The sequence below is a fragment of the Salvelinus namaycush genome, chromosome 29 (assembly GCF_016432855.1).
Source record: "Salvelinus namaycush isolate Seneca chromosome 29, SaNama_1.0, whole genome shotgun sequence".
Lineage (NCBI taxonomy): Eukaryota > Metazoa > Chordata > Actinopteri > Salmoniformes > Salmonidae > Salvelinus > Salvelinus namaycush.
Window position 1 is genome coordinate 12,354,553 of NC_052335.1, and position 6,803 is coordinate 12,361,355.

The window sequence follows — 6,803 nt, forward strand, 5'->3', positions numbered from 1 at the left end:
GGTTGCCAGTCGCTGTAACATTACACTCCTTGTTGAACTGGTTGCCAGTCTGTTTCGTTAACATTCCACTCCTTGTACTGCATGTCATGTGCCCAAGAGACTGACCTTTCGGTAATCTCAACGTTCAATATGCAGCTGGATTGTGTGTGCGATCACTGATTAGTTGTTAACATAAATAATTCCATGACAAAATGTGTGATGAATTTCTGTGTTCAAATGTGTTAGAATTTGAGAGTTCCACCCTGGCAAGAGGAAATTCCCAGTCCCCCTTATGATCCACGTGGCTAAAGGCAGGAGGCACTCAGGGCGAAGAAGTTTAAGTACCACCTTTGCCCAATCCTGATACATCCAAATAACCAGTGAGGAAAACCCCAAAAACTGAACTAATAGTGCTCAGATCTCACATATTCCCATTCAGTCCTGGCAGATTCTCTCGATCTACATCCAGAATCTGCCCATTAGAATTATAACAACAAAGTCAAAAACAATAATTTCGCTGTTAGCTAGGCAAGTTGTTTTATTTTGCGGCTTAAAATCAAATCTAAACTGTTTTATGGTTGGAATTGCAGTATGTATTTAGTTTGAGAATGTTGATGTGAGCTAGCAATTTTTGACAGACTATTTTCATCTGGACCAACAACAAATGGTTGCCTAGCAACTGAACACCAACATGATCTGTGAAAACCAAAGATTTATATAATTAACCCAAGATACACCACAGCCTGTTGTTTCCAATGGGAGCAAATTATTAATAGTGGGCAGAACAAGCAAGGAGGTGGGCAGAGCAAGCACAAGAGATCCTATTGGCACCTTCTAGCATGTATTTGCATATTTCCGTTGGGGAACGCCCACTCTGAAGTGCGCTTGTGCAATAACTCAATTTGCCCTTGCACTCCTTCTAAACAACACCATTCTTTAAAGCTTTGGCAAAGGGTAAAGTCTACAAAACAGTCCATTCTGTTCGTAACAGATTCTAGTTTTGGGAACAAAAACTGTATTGTGATCAAATGTTTAATCAATGCAGAATGTCAGCCAAAATCCATCTCGGTCTATCTTCTCCCACTGCCGGCCACTGGGCTTCCTCTCATCATCATATTTGGTGGTGAGTTGAAATGTCAGCCAGATGCTTCATATTTATACATCTGGTGAAACATACACGTAGCTGTGAGTGTTATTGAATCAAGATCAAATCCTCTGTTCTCCTCAAGCTCATTAATGAGAAATTGTTCATATTCGAAGATTGCAGAAAGGCCAGTGGCAAGGAGTGGAATGATAGCTAAACAGACTGGTAACACAGAGTTTCTAAACCCAGAGGCGCAACATTGCGAGACTTCTGCGAACACTTGCGAAGCAGACTCGGCAGATTAGATCGATGTTTGAGAAGTCTGAGAGTAGTGAAAAATCTTTCTTTAGTTGTTAATTTTCTTGATTTCTAAAGGTACAACCTAGACTCGCGCCAATGTCTTAAGTAGCTGAACTTGTTATTACTCCAACCTTGTGAAAGTGACAAATTGACACGTTTTCATGATTGCCAAAAACAACTTTGGGTGTGTTCGAAAATTCACTCTGGAGTGCATGAGCACGCTCAGAATGTGCTCTGGGTGCCCAATCCAACTGGCTAAAGTTGGCTAGCTTGCTAGCTATATCCAGACACAAATGAGAGAACACCTCACTCTGACCATTTCACTCGCCTTAGCAGAGCTGGTTAGGCTGTTTTCATGTTATCTAGAGCATTGGTGACTAACTGTGCTGCTGGCAACAATTTTAATTTAAAAAAAATGGCAGACGTTGACTGACACCGATTATATTCAACGGGTATTGATTGTTCGTAAATTCCTCAGTTATTCTGCGCTCTGGCACACAGATGAGAATGCTCTGAAAAGGAGTAGATAGCATGAGTGAATTTACGAACACACCCTTTTATATTGAAGGCGTGCCCTTGATTTGACCGCATGCACATGCACAGTTTGACAAGACCGTTCGACCCGATGACGTGTTTCTGCCTATGAGCTTAGCTAGCTAACGTCGCCATGACATCGCCTACAAGCGTGGTCTGGGATTTCTATTGAAGATCCAGTTTCTAGATATCTTCATACTAAACCCTCTTTGCTGGTACCCAGACTATAGCTAGCTAACTAGCCAGTCGGGAGAGACTATACGGACACTGCTGAGGCTTAAACCAACTAGCAAAAAGCAAAAACCTCAAACTAACCCTTACCTTAACCAAACCCGTAACCCTGACTCTAACCTAATTTTTATCAATTCTGAAATTAAATATTGGTTTGGGCGTCAGGCGTGTCCTTATAGACGGGTTGGCTGTTTAGCAACAAAACCGACTTGTGTGCAACTATAGGACAAAACAGATGGGGTTGGCTTAGATTGTTGAAAACGTGTAAACTGTATTTCGTCTTCAATGTTTATTGAAAACATAAATACATTTACACAATGAGCGCTTGTTGTCTCTCAAATACATTGTTACAGTTGTTGGATTTTTTGCCATATTAGCATAGATGTGACAACAGACAAGACATGGTATCAAGAACAAGATACAACTAGCTGAAACGAACCACCTATCCAGAATCACAACACACAGACCTCTGCCCCATTGAAGTGTGCGCTTCGTTTTCGTGGTGTTTTCAGCTAACCCAACTATAGCCTATTCCTAGCCAGCTCAGAGAGACAGCATTGCGATGTGGGTTTTGTAGTCAACTTGAGCTGCAACAGATTTTCACATGTTGCTACCAACCTTATTATAATGACAAGATTAAATATTTGTTCACAAAAAAGATTGTTCTCACATATTAGTGTTATTTAACATTGTGTAAATCATAGGAATGAGTGGTTTTCGTTTAAATGTAATCATTAGGCCAGTTACACTAGTTATAAAACTGTAGATAATTGGTGGATCAATTTTACCAATTCGTTCACCGCCTTTCAAAGTGTGTTGCATTATGGGGATAAAAATTGCCTGACTTGTGTCTACACGTCAACTGCATGAACTTTACAAAAACCATGTGAGCAAAGGTCGTGCAGTTTTTGATTAAATCGCCTTCAAGTCACTGCAGTTGCTTCTCACCAAGCAGCACCATCCAGCCATCCCCTGGCTAGTCAACCTGGTCTCAGAGCATTTCGTATTATTCTGTACATAAATCCGAGACACTACGTTTAGTATGATATGTTACATTTGGTATGGTTACATAAGACAGATAAGACTTAAGGCAAACACAAAAGTAAGGTGGCTGGTCGGGCATAAAACCCAAAGGTTGAAAGTTCAATTCTCATCACAGACAACTTTAGCATTTTAGCTAATTAGCAACTTTTCAACTACTGACTACTTTTTAAATACTTTGTAACTACTTAGCATGTTAGCTAACCCTTCACCTAACCCTAACCCTTTTAGCTAACCCTTCCCCTAACTCTAACTCTAACCTTAACCCTTTAACCTAACTCCTAAACCTTTCATCCTAACCTTAACCCTAACCCAGCTACCTAGACACAGCTAGAATTCGTAACATATCATGCGTTTTGCAAATTCGTAACATATTCGTTAACAAATTAGTAACATATTGTATGTTTTGCAAATTTGTAACATATATGAAACAGGAACCAACTTTGTTGTGATTCTAAAACCTACACGGGATACAAATGAAAGTGATATTTAAGACTTCTCCCGAAACAATTAATTGTACACCCATTATGTTTTCAGTTTGTGAGTGTGTGATATGGGGTATAGAACAGTTTATTAACACATGTATAAAGAAAAACATTTATAACCAATAGCAGCTATGGTGACACTGCCATGTTGATCTGAGTTTTGCTGTTGGAAAACCACTACAGGGTCCGCCTTTCGGCTATCTGCAGATGCACCTCCCCCGACTTCCCTGGTCGACTTTAGTCTAAAGTCAGCTTTGTTAGCCTTACTACTCGCACACACCCAATGTGAGTCATTCATTAGAACAGTACTCCCTATGTATTTTATTCATGTATTTCTATTCAGTTTCCCCAAAGTACTCTTTACACAAGCATCCTATTCAGGGACAACTAGCTCAGTGAGTGGATGTAAGGGAATCTTTTTTTCTAATTCAAATAGGAACTGCCTGTATGAGTCTCCTTGGAAAAATCCTTGACACTTTTCCTTTTTGCTAATTGCTCAAGGCCAAAGTCCTCTACACACAGGTAAGGTAATAGGTCACGGGGAAAGAAGTCGTCACGGTTTCACCCACTACAGGGAGAGGAAGAGGCGAAGCAAGAGGGTTTATTCCGCCAATAATCTGTCCATTAAAATATAACCACGAATTGAGGGATTTTTGTATGGAGGTCAATGAGAGTGTTCGAATTTGGTCAACAAAAAATGTCATTGCTAATTTGCTACGTGAGGCTTATTTGATCGAATAGTAGTTTCGTAATGGTTAGGTTGTTACGAATGCAGTGATATACTGTAAGTGGAAGCACGTGGTATTTTGTCAACAAAAAAAAGACTATCGAAGTTGTGCCTGTTGTTGACGCGCGTATCTGCCCTCTCATTGGCTAGAATGGTCCCACCTGATCTCGCCGGCTTTCATCTTTGAGGAAATGCTAAAACTATTGTTTTGCCACAAGATTACCTGTATTTCTCTATGGTAGTCTCATATTACATCATTTGCAGTGGGCGTCTCCCACAGCGCCACTTGTAGTTTTTTTATTTATTTTTTATTTCACCTTTATTTAACCAGGTAGGCTAGTTGAGAACAAGTTCTCATCTACAACTGCGGCCGTGGCCAAGATAAAGCAAAGCAGTGTGACACAAACAACAACACAGTTACACATGAAATAAACAAACATACAGTCAATAATACAGTAGAGAAAGTCTGTATACAGTGTGTGCAAATGTAGGATAAGGGGGGTGAGGCAAAAAATAGGCCATAGTGGCGAAATTGTTACAGTATGGCAAATTAAACACTGGAGTGATAGATGTGCAGAAGATGGGTGTGCAAGTAGCGGTACTGAGGTACAAAGGAGCAAAATAAATAACAATATGGTGATGAGGTAGTTGGATGGGCTATTTACAGATTGGCTATGTACAGGTACAGTGATCTGTGAGCTGCTCTGACAGCTGGTGCTTAAAGCTAGTGAGGGAGATATGAGTCTCCAGCTCCAGTGATTTTTGCAGTTCGTTCCAGTCATTGGCAGCAGAGAACTGGAAGGAAAGGCGGCCGAAGGAGAAATTGGCTTTGGGAGTGACCTGTGAAATATACCTGCTGGAGTGCGTGCTGTGGGTGGGTGCTGCTATGTTGACAAGTGAGCTGAGATAAGGCGGTGCTTACCTAGCAACGCCTTATAGTTGACCTGGAGCCAGTGGGTTTGGCGATGGATATGAAGCGAGGGCCAGCCAACAAGAGAGTACAGGTCGCAGTGGTGGGTAGTATATGGGGCTTTGGTGACAAAACCGATGGCACTGTGATAGACTGCATCCAATTTGCTGAGTAGAGTGTTGGAGGCTATTTTGTAAATGACATCGCCGAAGTCAAGGATCGGTAGGATAGTCAGTTTTACTAGGGTATGTTTGGCAGCATGAGTGAAGGATGCTTTGTTTGCGGAATAGGAAGCCGATGCTTAATGTGAGTCTGGAAGGAGAGTTTACAGTCTAACGAGACACCTAGATATTTGTGGTTGTCCACATATTCTAAGTCAGAACCGTCCAGAGTAGTGATGCTGGACGGGTGGGTAGCAATCGGTTGAAGAGCATGCATTTAGTTTTGCTTGCAATTAAGAGCAGTTGGAGGCCACGGAAGGAGAGTTGTATGGCACTTGTCTGGAGGTTAGTTAGCACAGTGTCCAAAGAAGGGACAGAAGTATACAGAATGGTGTCGTCTGCGTAGAGGTGGATCAGAGAATCACCAGCAGCAAGAGGGACATCATTGATGTATACAGAGAAGAGAGTCGGTCCGAGGTTTGAACCCTGTGGCACCCCCAAAGAGACTGCAAGAGGTCCGGACAACAGGCCCTCCGATTTGACACACTGAATTCTGTATGAGAAGTAGTTGGTGAACCAGGCGAGGCAGTCATTTGAGAAAGCAAGGCTGTTGAGTCTGCCGATAAGAATGTGGTGATTGACAGAGTCGAAAGCCTTGGCCAGGTCGATGAATACAGCTGCACGGTATTGTCTCTTATCGATGGCGGTTATGATATCCATATGAACCTACTCAATAGTCTGCTAAACTTAAATTGCTCTCTTGTGCTGGGCAACGGGTTTAGTAGAGAGTGCTGGTGACTCCTTACTCCACCCATTCATTCACTGCAATACAATACACTCTATATTGGAAACTTACTGGGTTGTAAAGAAACTACTACCTCATATAAACTGGCTTGGGAAATACTCAGTCGGGTCTCCACTAACCAAATACGTTTAGTTTGAGGGGGATTGTGTCGCACGGCCCACTGCTGGCTTTTCGCTCCGCCCCCTCCATAACCCACAATGCAATTCACTGTTTTAGACTGTATACTTTTCAACCTGTCTCAGCTAAAGTGGGATTAAAAATACTCAAATATGGTTCGTTTTTTAAGAGGGACTGTGTCGTGCATATCCAGCAGCACTTCAATATACACCCCCTCCATTGCCTACAATGCAATACACTATAATATGGGATACATATTAGGTTGTTGTTACGCACGCCTCTAAAAAGAGGGAACGCAACTCCCTGCTGCAACTCAACTCTCCGTGAAGTGAAAGAGGTATGGACTGTAGGTGCGAATAAGGATGACAAAAGTCCGAATTTACCGTTTACTAGGATTTATTTCCTACACGGTAATATGGGGAAAAGGGG